Here is a 15,196-nt window from a genome sequence, read left to right as displayed (position 1 = left end):
AATTACCCCGTTGATACAAGTCAATTTCCGATGGCACGTAATGTCTGTAACACCTTTGTTTCTTGACTTTCGTGCTGGCACGAGGTTGGTGTGGATTTTCTGTGATATGGCCTTCGATTCTCTGCCAGCACAGTTGACAGCTATTGGATGGTCGTTGGTGCGTGGGACGTGCAGCAAAACATCTGAACACATCTCACTCGTGCTCGACGGGACTTAGGTCGGGAGAACAGGCAGGCCAGCCCGTTCGCCGAATATTTTGTCGTTCCACGAGCTCCTCTACCTCTGCTGTTCCATGCTCATTGTCATCCACAGAAACAGAGTCAGGGCCAAATGCATACCTGAAAAGGCGCACTTGGGAAAGGAGCACAGTGTCGCAATAACGTCGACAGGTGAGTATAAAGTGATCAAAGATTTGGAGGTCAGAAAGCCCATGTAACATAATGCTTCCCAAAACCATAGCAACTGGGCTGCCAAAACGAACGTGTTCGACAATGTTCCTGGGTTTATTACGTGTTCCCATCTCTCGCCGTTAGAGGGCACTTACTGAAATACTACTCAGACTGAATCTGCTCTCATCCGAGAACATGCGACCCAAATTTTCATTGGACAAGTACCTATGCTCTTGGCACAACTGCATACTGTGCCGCCGATTTGTGGGTATCAGAGGAACACAAAGTATTGTCCTCGAGCAGGGTCACACCTCCATGCAGTAGGCGTGTCACTCTGGAGTGTGAGATTTCGTGCCTTGCAATCTTGTCACTGCTGTTTGACGTGGGTCTCTTCTTTCCTGTTGCAGGATGTGGCGGTCATCTGCTGCTGTAGCTCACTGTGGTCGATCGCCCCCTTTCCTTCGGGCAACAGTGCCTATGGTTCGGTACGCACCCCATTCGCATGAAAAAGGGCTGTGAGCAGTACCATCCTGGACTACACTCGTCACACTTCGTCCTTCATCTGGTTTCCCCGTGATTCTTACTTGTTTGACGACATCCTGAAGACTCCGCGCGATGCTGTAACGAAGAACACCACTAAAGTGCTTGCTGACTGACACACACTGTCTTTACCTTCCCTTACCTATCTCGTCTTACGGCGCCAACCCCATTTGGCACTGTAGCCTCCAGCAGCCTCCGGCTGGTACTGAGTAAGTATTTCAGTCGAGTTTAATAACTTATGACTATATGTTTAAATGAACAGAAGTTCTCGATAGTACACGACAAAATTATGGTTTTTTGTGGGTACCTTTTCAGTTAAATATTAGTTTCCCATGGGTCCTGTACGGAACCGATCGTTCGCGAACTGCGACGGACAAGCCGACTAGTGTGACGTCACAAGTTTGTCGTGGGGTCCGTGTATCTCGCTGGCCCCGTTGTGACGTCCAGTTTTCTTTGCACGACTGGGAGACATCTCGCCACATTCTTCCGCGTTTTCATTCATTTCCGCAGAGTTAAGTTACTTTATTTACCTCGACGGCCAGTATTTTGCAGAGTAATGTATAACACTAACTGATAGGATCTTTAATCCAATTGTAATCTGACTCACGGTAATTTGCCGAGTATATTATTTGCAGTTTCTAATGGTAGCACGAACCCTGATGAAACTTTTGTTTCTCGTTGTTTATCTTCATTGATCTGTGGCCTCGTGGTATCAACATCCATTCGCTTTACATACTGATTAACTTCTTTTTTTCCTTACTTTTTCAGTACTTCTGATCGTAAACCCTGATTCTTGTCCTGTGGCGTCGCAGAAACGTGAGAAACTGTGAATATGTTCTTTTAGGAATCTATTTACCCTAGTATTCACTAAGCTGCTGTCATATTGGATGTTCATTACAGCTGTTGTTCTAGCACATTACTTGTTTCTACGCATCTGTACCCCTGAATTTAGTTCTTCGACCCTGTCCGTCGTTCACGCTGTCACTCAGCTAACATTGAAACTCATAGCCAGTTAGCATATTATTAACGGACAATAACCAGGTGAAAATTTGAAGCTAGGTTGTATCATTGTTCAGATACTTATTTCTTTGACACGACGAAACGGAATATGCTCTTCCAATGCCGTACTTTTCTTCGAAATTTGCTGCGTGCACGTGACTTCCCACTCAAATGACAGCTGTTAATTTTGGTAAAATTTTTCTCTCCTTCGATACACGTATTATACTTCCAGTATCTCTTCGTGGAATAAATGTGACATCCCCAGAATGCCCAGTTGCATTCAGTTTGTTAACATATTTCTGTTAACTCTCAGGATCTATTTATGCATTTTTATTTTAGTTACTTGTGAAGAACTGTTTGGATGGCACACAACCTCTCAAAATCTGCACTGGATGTAGCAGTTCTAAGCTCACTGATCACGGCCACTTGAAAATTAATCTTTTATGCCTCACATTTTACCTTTCATACATTTTTCGTAGTTTTGTTCCGCAAAGAAATCACCGCGTACCTCGTACATTATCGTAAAATCAATGCCCATTCCGTTGCAAAAGTATGAAATGGTACTCCGTAGGTGTTTTATGAACTTGTACTTAACTAGACATTTGTTTTATGTTGCATATTTGAAGCTGCAGTAGCTGAAACTGTCTCCTACACTACTATCTCATAATACTGGGTTTTCTAACGCGGTATGACTCATTTCGACTGAACAAGTGTCACTGAGTTATAACACCGCCACTTCTTCACATAAATTCCTCCATGGGAATTATTGATGCTAAGAAATTACAACAAATAAATGCAGCTTCCTATCATAGACCACAAGACTGGAAGTGGGTAATCAAACAGAATTTTAACAATTTGCGTAGTTTGTTTCGTGTTTTGTGATCGTTCCTCTGCAACGCAAGTACACTTGTAGTATCTGATGGTACATCTCTTTTGCATGTAGTCTTTACGTTGTTCCGTGTTGAATAGTTTCTTCATCACCTCTTGAGGTCAGTCTCCTTTCACGTCATCGACTTTCGATTTTCACTGGACGACGTCTGCAGTGTTCCTGTCGAAGTTTTGATTTTGCACACTAAGTTACCTGGCACATGTAATTTGCTGTTTTTCACTACTTGTATGGTTTCTTAGCTTACTGGACTCGATTTCGGGAGGACAGCGGTCCTCCGGGTTTTTATTTTCCGTTGTTTCACGATATCAGTTAAGACAAATTCCAACAATATTTCAATGAAAATTACATCCACGATTTGCTTTCTCAGTCTTTCCATATACGAACTCATCGTTCACTGGACGTTGAACACTGTACTTCCTTAAATATGTTGCTTATATCTCTGGTTCTTCCCTAATTGTTTCCTACACATTCAAGACCTTCTATGCCTCAAAATTAACATTTTTCACGAGATATGCCTCTTTTTCTCATTGCATCCTATTATCTGGATTAAAATAATCTGTATTTCCTGATGCTATACCTCTAATACTTCTGTAAAAAGATAATAGTGATTAATGCATTGTATATAAAATACGATTTATGCGTCTGCATGAGTGAGAATCACTTTTTAGAAACATTCTACACGTACCCCCATTCAGTACCCTGTCATCATGTCATGTCCTTAGCTGCAGTGCGACAATGGAGTTACTTTGCCAGCAATGTTCTCAAAATCATTCATAACGAAAGATTTGTCGTTGGATGCATCTGATTAACCGATGAAACATACCTCCGTCTGAATGGATTCGTTAATGACCAAAACAGCTAATTTAGTGTCATGAAAATCTCCACTGGTGTAAACAGTATCGCTGTATTCTCCCAAAGTTGGTATTATGGTTGCGGTGTGCAGTAAGTGGCCTGTCGGTCTTTTCCATGCGTGAATCAATGACTAGTGAGGGTTAATTTTTGAACTTCTTTATAAAATGTTTAATTAAATAGCGGAGTGAAATTGAATGCAAGTGAACCTGCTTAAACTACTGAGTGCTTACTCAAATATTCTTAATCTGAAGAGTGAAACTGAACGTACTGTCTCTTTGCTTGACTTTAGCATTTCATTTCTGACCTACAGAATTGTTCCTGACAAATACAACTCAAACTTGTCCTATACATTTATTGCACACAATACACGAGCGCATCTCAATCTGACTGCTCAAAAGTGGTAACCCGACTTCAGATAATTAATACAAAAGAATGGCCCTGAATTAATAGAGATCCTAACAGTAACCCATACATTTCATAAGTCACTCACCTCACAAAAAATCTTCATTACACCACTACTGCCATACAGCAAGCGCCAATACAGCCACCTAAATAAAAGGTTCTAACTACTGTATTTACCTTAAGAATGTGACAACCACTTCAAAAATTATATAATCGTCAGTAATAAATCTCAATGACGGATATACATTCAGACTGTCCGCTCGCGCTAATACTGCAAACTTCCAGCACTGCTAATTATTAACCTCTAACCTCCATCACTGCTGACTACTCACATCTAACTTCCATCAATGCTGACTGTTCATCTCCAGCCGCCATCACGGCTGACTGTTAACTTCCAGCTGCAAGTCCGACCAGCCACAAAGTCTCTTACAGAGTGCGCGTAGCGGTGTCAGAGTTATTAATGCAGTCTATCGCGCTGCCAACATACAGACACATAAGCAGGCTACTTACACTTTGTAATTTCCGATTAATTTGTCGCCATTAATTTGTTGGAAACCAAGTGAACCAAGTGGTTCACGCAGGATGGGTACCGATCGCATCGCACCGAACAGGTGTTTCGCTCTCTTGATTAACACTTCGGGAATAGAGTCACTGTCTCGAAGTATATCAGATTTACTGGCGCAGCATGTATTGTCCGGAGTATTAAGCCGCTGTAAGTCCTTGTGACTACTTCTTGTGGAGCGCTTTGAAAGGCAGAATCTATTGCAATCAGCCTAACACGTTAGAACAGCATTTATCGTCTATCTCCGCGACATCTGCATTGATATCCGTCGAGACACAGTGAGTCATGATAGCAAATTTCATTGTCCGTTTGCGTCACTTCTCTACTGCGAGCGGTGGACATAGTGAAAAAATTGCCCGCATCTCGTGGTCGTGCGGTAGCGTTCTCGCTTCCCACGCCCGGGTTCCCGGGTTCGATTCCCGGCGGGGTCAGGGATTTTCTCTGCCTCGTGATGGCTGGGTGTTGTGTGCTGTCCTTAGGTTAGTTAGGTTTAAGTAGTTCTAAGTTCTAGGGGACTTATGACCACAGCAGTTGTGTCCCATAGTGCTCAGAGCCATTTGAACCATTTTTTTGAAAAAATTGTGATGTGCCTGCAGATACTGCTTACAGAGCCCGAACTCATTTTTGGATGTTGATACCAGCTGTCTTGTGTAAATTTGCATCAATTAGCTGCTATTGTAACTACTGTTTCGTAACTTCTGTGTACCACGCCTACAGATATCGCAAAATACATACTGACCGTTGCATTCTTATGTCGATCTTTTTCTTGGTATTTAATGTTAAAATGAGAGAGTCCATTACTGGACATCCTGAATGAACTCTACTACGTCTTTAATTTCTATAAAATTATTGTCATATGCTGGAAAATTTCTCTCCTTGGAGGTGTACAGGTCATCATAAAGCTCATAATAGCCGACAGTTTATAGGAGGCTTTTCTGGACCGGTAAAAACCAGTACGCTGTGTCCCACCGTGATACACAGTAGAATAATTCGACATTCCATACGCTGAGCATGGCATAAAGAATCTTCGATGCTGCAAATGTAAATCTGGAACTGTAGGGACAGCATAACACCTTTAGAGGTAAATGATACGGGGAAGAAACGATTGAGAAAATGATGTAAAAGAACAAAAGCTATAGAAGTGTGGGACTTAAAAGAAACGCGTACTGCTATTCTGCGATGAGACAACCACAGTGTGGCGAATAATCTCCGCCGAATGTCATTAAGCCTATCTGTCGGAACATCAAACTAGGTTCGATAAAGGTCCATAAAGACACCTCGATACGTAGCGCACTCTGAGAGTATGGGATCAGCTGCGAATGAGTAGTAGTTTACATCGGATAGACGGCCTCCAAGAACATTCGTAAATAAGTAGGAGTACATCAGAAATCCGCTACGGCAGAACACAAAAACGTAGAGCGCGTGCTCTCTAGGCAGGCACATACCCTCAAAAGGAAGATACGAAATGTGATCGAGATGGCCAAACAATACTCCGACATCAGAGCGATAGTGGATGCAGGCTCCCACCCTCTTAGCTGGCAGCAGTAGTTATACCATGTACAGAAAATGCTACCGCGATGCTGCTGCCGAAACTGGAGCACACAACGTTGCGACTCATCCTAACGCGCCACCACGTCGCAGTGGGAACTACATGACCTCACGAAAGAAGCTTCCTCTTCATTCCCCAGAAAAATTTCGTCAGAAGTTACACAGAGTAAAAGGAATGAAAACTCGACTGAACAACACTGAAAAAGAGGGAAAAGAATTTGAGTGAACACATTCTAAACAAAAACTCTTTGCTAGACTCTTGTGACGGGCCAAAATGAATACAGGGGTGACATTAGCAAAAGAGTCGCTCTATTTTACGCATAGGCGAATTTGGACGTGGGTGGAGTACGACCTTCGGATCTGTGTGTACTGAGTATTGAAGTTTTTTTAGAAGATTATGGGAGCGCAAGAAAAACGGTAGTTGACAAGCTGGGGCGATGTGGATTGCGTGCCTGACGCCAAAGAGATGACCGACTGAAATGAGAGACAGAAAAAGAACGCATACTTTATGGAAGCTCGCCGCTTCGAGAACTACAAAACACTATGTTCTTCATAATCATCCGTTATTAATAAGGAATTGAGTATTGAAGCTTTTTTAGAAGATTATGGGAGCGCAAGAAAAACGGTAGTTGACAAGCTGGGGCGATGTGGATTACGTGCCTGACGCCAAAGAGATGACCGACTGAAATGAGAGACAGAAAAAGAGCGTATACTTTATGGAAGCTCGCCGCTTCGAGAACTACAAAACACTATGTTCTTCATAATCATCCGTTATTAATAAGGAATTGAGTATTGAAGCTTTTTTAGAAGATTATGGGAGCGCAAGAAAAACGGTAGTTGACAAGCTGGGGCGATGTGGATTGCGTGCCTGACGCCAAAGAGATGACCGACTGAAATGAGAGACAGAAAAAGAACGCATACTTTATGGAAGCTCGCCGCTTCGAGAACTACAAAACACTATGTTCTTCATAATCATCCGTTATTAATAAGGAATTGAGTATTGAAGCTTTTTTAGAAGATTATGGGAGCGCAAGAAAAACGGTAGTTGACAAGCTGGGGCGATGTGGATTGCGTGCCTGACGCCAAAGAGATGACCGACTGAAATGAGAGACAGAAAAACGCATCCTTTATGGAAGCTCGCCGCTTCGAGAACTACAAAACACTATGTTCTTCATAATCATCCGTTATTAATAAGGAATTGAGTATTGAAGCTTTTTTAGAAGATTATGGGAGCGCAAGAAAAACGGTAGTTGACAAGCTGGGGCGATATGGATTGCGTGCCTGACGCCAAAGAGATGACCGACTGAAATGAGAGACAGAAAAAGAACGCATACTTTATGGAAGCTCGCCGCTTCGAGAACTACAAAACACTATGTTCTTATAATCATCCGTTATTAATAAGGAATTGAGTATTGAAGCTTTTTTAGAAGATTATGGGAGCGCAAGAAATACGGTAGTTGACAAGCTGGGGCGATGTGGATTGCGTGCCTGACGCCAAAGAGATGACCGACTGAAATGAGAGACAGAAAAAGAACGCATACTTTATGGAAGCTCGCCGCTTCGAGAACTACAAAACACTATGTTCTTCATAATCATCCGTTATTAATAAGGAATTGAGTATTGAAGCTTTTTTAGAAGATTATGGGAGCGCAGGAAAAACGGTAGTTGACAAGCTGGGGCGATGTGGATTGCGTGCCTGACGCCAAAGAGATGACCGACTGAAATGAGAAACAGAAAAAGAACGCATACTTTATGGAAGCTCGCCGCTTCGAGAACTACAAAACACTATGTTCTTCATAATCATCCGTTATTAATAATGAAAAATAACGCTGTACATTTGTTTGTCTTTGATTCTTACACCAAAGAGGATAGCCATAGCTCACTTGGCTTTGCGCTGGCTTGGAGTTCTCATCAAATGATTATGGGAATGCTGTTCGCTCGGAGTTACATTACTTACAGGTTGCTATCGTTACCTACGCAGTTCAAACCTAGGTTGTGATCGAATTCAGATTACTTTTTTTCAGTGACTATAAAAAACAATAATTAGTCATAGAAGTAAAATAGAATTCGGATCTTTGGTAACGTACTGCGGCGAATAAGTAGTTCTTAGCCGGTTGCTAAGTAGATAGCGAACAGATGGAACAGCACATTAACAGTGAAGAATGATTTTGAACAGTGATTGAAGTAATTGTGATACAAATAGATGCAGCGCAGCTGAGCAATACTCTTGTGCAATGAGAACGGTAGCTCATGGGGTGATTTAGTGTTTTAATTAGAGAGCAAATCATATTCAGTAATATGATAGTAGTGAAATTGATCATATCCTAATATTTCTAACAGTTCGTAACGTTGGTAGGCTGTAACATACAATGAGCCTGAGATAAAAACAGTGAGTTACTACTGCTGATATATGGTAGAGTTCAGACTATACATAACGTGAGTAGCATCATTCAACCCTGACAAACTTACTTTCACTGGTTTCACAAATTTCTGTAACTAGTGGAGAATCAAAATATTCTATGTAAATTGGAGAAGAGAGAAAGGAAAAGAAAAGAAATGAAATAATTATGTCAGCTGAATCGCGATTTTAAGCGGAATCAGAGGCGATGAGTGAAAATTCCTGGCGGACCGGAATTGGGAACTGGAATCCCCTGTTTACTGGGTAGTTACGTTAACCACTGCACCATCTTTTTTTGCCCTCATTTTGTTCGTTATTGTTCGTTGCTCGGGGCGGATATCCCAGGACATCCGTTCGAGTTCATCGTTGATCCGCTGGATTCGTTGCCCATCGAGGCGAATCAGTTTCGGATATGTCCGCAAGAACAGCCACCGCGCATTCATACAGTCAGAATATTCTGCTTGGTTGTACGTCAGTGCCTAAGTGGGTGTAATGTTGGTAGTTGTTAGGACATACCAGTTCTTTTAGGGAATGACATGTGTAATGGAAGATCGCGGTACAAGGTGAAACTCGGGAACAATGGATTTCTAAATCAGGAGAAAAATAAAAACAACTCACTACCTTTCTACAAAAATCTAAAAAAATCGGTCTGCGTATTTTATTTTAGTGAATCCTGCAGCTAAAGTGACAACTATTAAATCAGAAGAAAGAACTGAAAGCTAAAATACTTGCCCTATGGAAAAGTCCCTTAAGGTTTAATAAACCTGTATTCTGCAACTGGTTGGATATTATTGCCAACCCACTGAAGCAATATTAGAAATTTAATAAGTTATCTCCTACTGGAGATTAATCTTGTTGGATTATTGAAAGTTTATTTGAATAAACAGCAAAGGATTGCTGTGATACGAAGGGGAAAAAAACCTCTCACTTATATGTACAGCAAGAGAAGATTCATTAATTAAGATTAGAAAGAGGAATCCATGTACCATTTACTTGAAAATGTTGATTCCAGTATATTATAGATCGGTATGAAGTAAAGATATGTATATTTAGTATTTTAATCATGGGAAATATAAATCGTCCGAAACTTTGTAATCCTACCCATTTGCAGATTAAAACTATGCGAATTACTGTCGTTCAAGCTAATATCCTTACAGATCAGCATGACGAGACGTCTCCGATACCCTGTATACCTATGATTCACCCCGATTTACCCCACTCATTTTAAGCGACTTCAATTCCAAATCGTGGTTTCACTAGCAGTGACAATAAGCTAGGCTCACAGTCAGAGAGGGGGGGGGGGGGAGTGGAGATGGATAGAGAGGGAATAAGGAGAAAATGGATAGAACGAGGAGATGACAGACAGGGCCTAGGACGAGGTGGAGAGAGACAGAGGGAGGAGGAGATGAGTAGAGAGAGGGGGAAGGAATACTGGACGCAGAGAGGAGAGGTGGGAAAATTGACAAAGAGAGGCGGAGGAAGAGAGTAGTGTATATACATATACACCATTCTCCTCCTCCCCCTCAGAGGTGGAGATCAGGACTTAGATACAATTTCCACACATATTAGGAATTGCGAAGTGTTGCCGGGTTCGCTAGCATCTTATAAAATTACAAAAAATAGCTTACATGCAATGTTGGATATGATTTTGAACTGTGACAGACATATATTTGATGGATTTGTAAAAACAGCAACCAGCTGCAAAATGCAGGTTTATTACACCAGTAAGGTTTAAACCTGTATAGTGCAACTGTTGTTGCCAATCCACTGGAGCAATGTTTCACAGTTAAGAAGTTATCTCTTAACAGAACTTAGTCTTGTTGAGTTATTGAAGAGTTTATTGAAATAAACAAAAAAGGGTTGTCGTGATGCGAAAAAGAAACGCTGACTGCTATGTACGGAAAGAGAAAATTAACTAACTAAGATTGCGTAGAGAAATCCATCTACCATTGACTTGATGATGTTTCCCTTATGCTATAGATCTGGATGAAGTAGAAATATTTCGTATATTGGTTTAGTATTATAAAATAATAGGGATTTTGTTACATTGGTAGAAACGCCTTAATAGTACACACAATACTTAATCAAGGTCAGACCATATCAGGTGTAACTACATAGTAGCATACCTACAGTTTCAATTTTGGAAAAGGTATTTAGCGCTAGGGCACACTGAGGAAGCATCACATACGGTAGTGGAAAAGAAATATTAGGAAAAGTAAGTAAAGAAAGTAAATCATGTAGAATTTTTACATACTGAGTAAGGGATCATGGTACCAAGTACTAAAGAAACAAGGAATCGTAGATGTGGAAACTTCGCCTTCCGCCAGGTTTCTATACGACGTTCCCAAGTTTTTTAATTGAATTTATCAGCCTTTAGCTCACACCATACAGCCAGTTCATATTTACATAAAATATACAGATATTGGTAGAAAACAATCATTGTGAGGTTGAATGTTAGGCAACACTTTTGTGCTGTCCATCTGTCTGTGTCATGTTGCTCTTAGACGAGGTACGTGTTGCAACGTTAAATCTATACGTATCGTGAAGAGTCCTGTGATCTTATGCTGCTAAGAACGCAATCACATCGGTTGGCAATGGATAACAAAACTTCACACGTTCTTGTAAAATGATGGTGTACTTGCTTGTAGTCTGAGGCACCAAAAGAAAAGGTGATCTTTGCTCTTCTTCTCCATATGACCAGTACGGTGTCTACGATGTGTAGCCTGTGTAGATGGTTAAATCTGGATCTGGCTATTAGATAGGCGAGGTGCCTGAGCATTGAACTTACGTGAAATTTCTTGGAATAGGGGAACTAAGGGTGAATTGCTTACTTCTTGCCTTTTTGACGTGTTGTTTTTTCCCACTGCCGATGTCAGTCTTATATGATGAATCTGTTTAGGACATATTGGTAAACTGCGTTTGGGACTGCAGCCCAGGTGGTATGCACTGGCAGAGCAGCTTCGGCTAAGCGCCCACAGCTTCATTGCCAGCGATCCTGTAGTACGGTTTCAACCTAACCAAAAACGACTGAATCACCTTCTTCGGGCATCGGTTCCAGCTCTTTTATAATATTGTGCACAGCGGGAATCTTAAGTACTGCTGGAGCACATAACGAGTCTCTGAGCAGTAAATATAAAGACTCTGTCATCCGCGAACAGAATTAAAGTTCTTTTAGTATCGCAATAATGATGGTGTACTTGCCTGTAGTCTGGGACACCAAAAGAAAAGTTGATCTTTGCTCTTCTTCACCTCATGACTAGTATAGTTTCTACGATGTGTAGCCTTTGTAGGTAGCGTCCAAGACACTCGCCTTTGCTGGCAATACGAAAAGCCCAGACTTCTGCAAACTGGTATGCAGTACGTGCTTCTGACAGAGTCACTAATTTCGGAGCTATCAATATAGATATATGTTGTGTCTGTATACTGTCGTAAAAACTGCGCCGAAGTTGGGCTGTCAGTGTGATTCTCATGGTAAGAAGTAACTCTACATCTTAACTTCACTTTATACAATTTCAGTGGAGTATGACGCTAGAAGTATTTAGTCTAGGTGCTCTAATATCTTTCTGAATAGTTCGGTAACTTCGCATGGCAGATACGTATTAGCTCTTTCTGCTCAGTTGTGATCCTACATAAGGCTCCAGCATTAAAATGCCTCTTTGGCATTTTGCTCCTTCACTACTAAAAACTTGTACACAATCTCTGGATCATATTTTTTATACGTTGTGCACTGCACCACGACCATGGGTATCGCGGCAGCTGCCTCTTCCCGAAGACACGTGCAAATGAAACCGATTTTTTTATCTGGCAGGCCATAACCTCGGAAGTCCGTCATTGGTCGGTTTGATCCAAACTTTTTGATGCGGATTGTTAAGTCTGTTCTTGAATAGGGCACACTTCTATACCAAAATAAAATGTTTTCAAATTTCGTATTCTTGGACTTCTTAATAACCCTTTCCCGTCTGTATGACTGGCTGCATATTCACAGATGGCAGTACAAGATCTCCACTCATACAGCAGAGTATGGCTGTTAACTGTCTTAACTCCTCCCTTCCACCTATCTTGTTCACTGATCAACATCTCACCAGTCCTTGTACTGTTTGCCAGCCGGAGTGGCCGTGCGGTTCTAGACGCTACAGTTTGGAACCGCGAGACCGCTACGGTCGCAGGTTCGAATCCTGCCTCGGGCATGGATGTGTGTGATGTCCTTAGGTTAGTTAGGTTTAAGTAGTTCTAAGTTCTAGGGGGCTGATGACCTCAGAAGTTGAGTCCAATAGTGCTCAGAGCCACTTGAACCATTTGAACCTTGTACTGTTTCCTCAAGCACTATTACGACCTCTGTCTCTCTCGATTACGACGGCTGGTGTCTGCCTGTATTCCTTCAAATTGGAACAACAGTCTTACTTCCTCCTTATCTGTAGTTTAGCGGAACAGACCCATTCTACTATGTGTCATTATGTAATGACAATTGCTTTATTTGCTTCCTGACTAGTGTTGCTTCAACTTATACTTCGTCTTCCCATTCATTAATGAAATCAGTGTCATTGAGAAACTCGTCGGTTGTGCCCTCCATGATGTAGGGCGCAAAAATTACTATCGTAAGTACTGATCTGTTCCTCAATTCATTGTTTCCCCTTGTCTTCGGATTTCCTAATTTTTTCCCCGATCTACCACCCTTTCGTCACAACCTTGTGCGTAACCCATTAACTGCTTACCTAATTTCTTGAAATTTCCCGTATGTTTCTTGAACTGTCCTTATCTTCCAATGGTGCACGTATCATTCCTCTCATCCTGCTGTTTACTGACTAATGTAAGTGCCAGAAAATGTTCTTCTTTCTTGTTGAGAAATTATTCCCTCTTTTTATAACGCTCTTATGCATTTTGGTACTACTCTCCCTCACTTTTATTGTGTGCTTCTGATCTTTGCAACTTCCTATGGTGTTCAATCCTATCTTATAATGGTATCGTAGTCAAGAAGGACTGAAAGGCAAAAGATGGCGGCGAAGAAAGATTTGACGCTCTATCGGTAACACTGTCATGTCCTTGCATGCAGGCCGGCCGAAGTGGCCGTGCGGTTAAAGGCGCTGCAGCCTGGAACCGCAAGACCGCTACGGTCGCAGGTTCGAATCCTGCCTCGGGCATGGATGTTTGTGATGTCCTTAGGTTAGTTAGGTTTAACTAGTTCTAAGTTCTAGGGGACTAATGACCTCAGCAGTTGAGTCCCATAGTGCTCAGAGCCATTTGAACCATTTGAGCCATGCATGCAGTGGCCATGGAGTTCTTCGTTGTCTGAGAAATTGTTACATCACAGAACTCAGCTTCTAATCCATCCCTGTAATGCGCATGCTATTAAATTCACTATGCGTCACTTCCAACACTTACACATTACTATCATGACTGTCTCAGCCTCAGCAGTCTTCCAATTGTCTTGTTTGATTTCCATATTAAGTTCAGACTGAATACCTTAACAGTTATAGCCATCTTCCCTAAACTATGTCCACGAGTCCTCGAATACACAAATTTCTGACCCCAGGCACTCCATGAAACAAAGCGCTCTTACCAAAAACACAAACACATTGAAATATTTTCCCTAAAATGGGAATATCGAAGCTCAGGGCAACGACGGTCTCTACAGACCAACCCCAGTGGCAAGAGAGGCACAGATTAACACAGCCCAAGCAACTTACAGTTAATTTAAATTCTTGAAGTTCCTTTCTCACTTTGTTTGTCTACATTTTTTTCAGTGAAAATGTGATCAATACCTAAATGACACTAATAGAAACATTTGTTGCACTGAAAGTTGACTGCATAATTCAGAGACTTCCAAGCATTGAAAATCCTGCCAATTCCTATTTATAAACCTAAACTGGACTTAGAAGACCACAGGATTTCGAAACTTGATCCTGGACAGGTTTCGACAGAAGTGTTGCTTGAGCTGTTTTGCTTACCTGTGAGATGCTAAAAGTCCGAACGCATGTAATCTACAGGGAAGAAAAGCTCCCATAAGATAATGCAAATTCAAGAGAAACTATGTCATACAACAGAAGACATCTTACTGAATGAAAATTACTACGGGTGGCAAAGTTAAGCATGAAATTGTGGATCTCACATCTCACATAGGTATGTTAATGAAGAGACTTATCTAACTACAGGCGGAAACTCGAGGTCTCCGTAACGGTTTGATTTATGCAGTAAGACCTCAGATAAAATGATTTGTCCACTGAATCAATCAATTAAATATTTAATAAATGGACGAAACCTTGTAATTATAACTATAGCATAGGTGCCAATACCCACATACATCGGCAAGCAAAGAGCTTCTAACGGCACAACCCACAGATACTAACTCTTCCTCATAGATATTGGCTATAGGGCCGTAAGAAGGATAGTCGATACTACACCTGAGCCAGTGGCGCCAGACAGGTCTACTAACGCAATGGCGCCACGGCTCAGTGACCAATGGCCGGTCTCACAACTCAAGCTGAGTTTTTTTTATTTGGCTTCCAGACCTTTTCTTAACAAAAACAATTCCTCCTAGCACCTCGCACATACAGTTTTACGGAAAACTGGTTGCCTTCCGACGTGCCAGCTGTGTTGACACTGGACACTATTGCTTCTTT

Source organism: Schistocerca nitens, chromosome 5, assembly GCF_023898315.1.
Source record: "Schistocerca nitens isolate TAMUIC-IGC-003100 chromosome 5, iqSchNite1.1, whole genome shotgun sequence".
Taxonomy (NCBI): domain Eukaryota; kingdom Metazoa; phylum Arthropoda; class Insecta; order Orthoptera; family Acrididae; genus Schistocerca; species Schistocerca nitens.
This window is presented reverse-complemented; position numbering follows the sequence as displayed.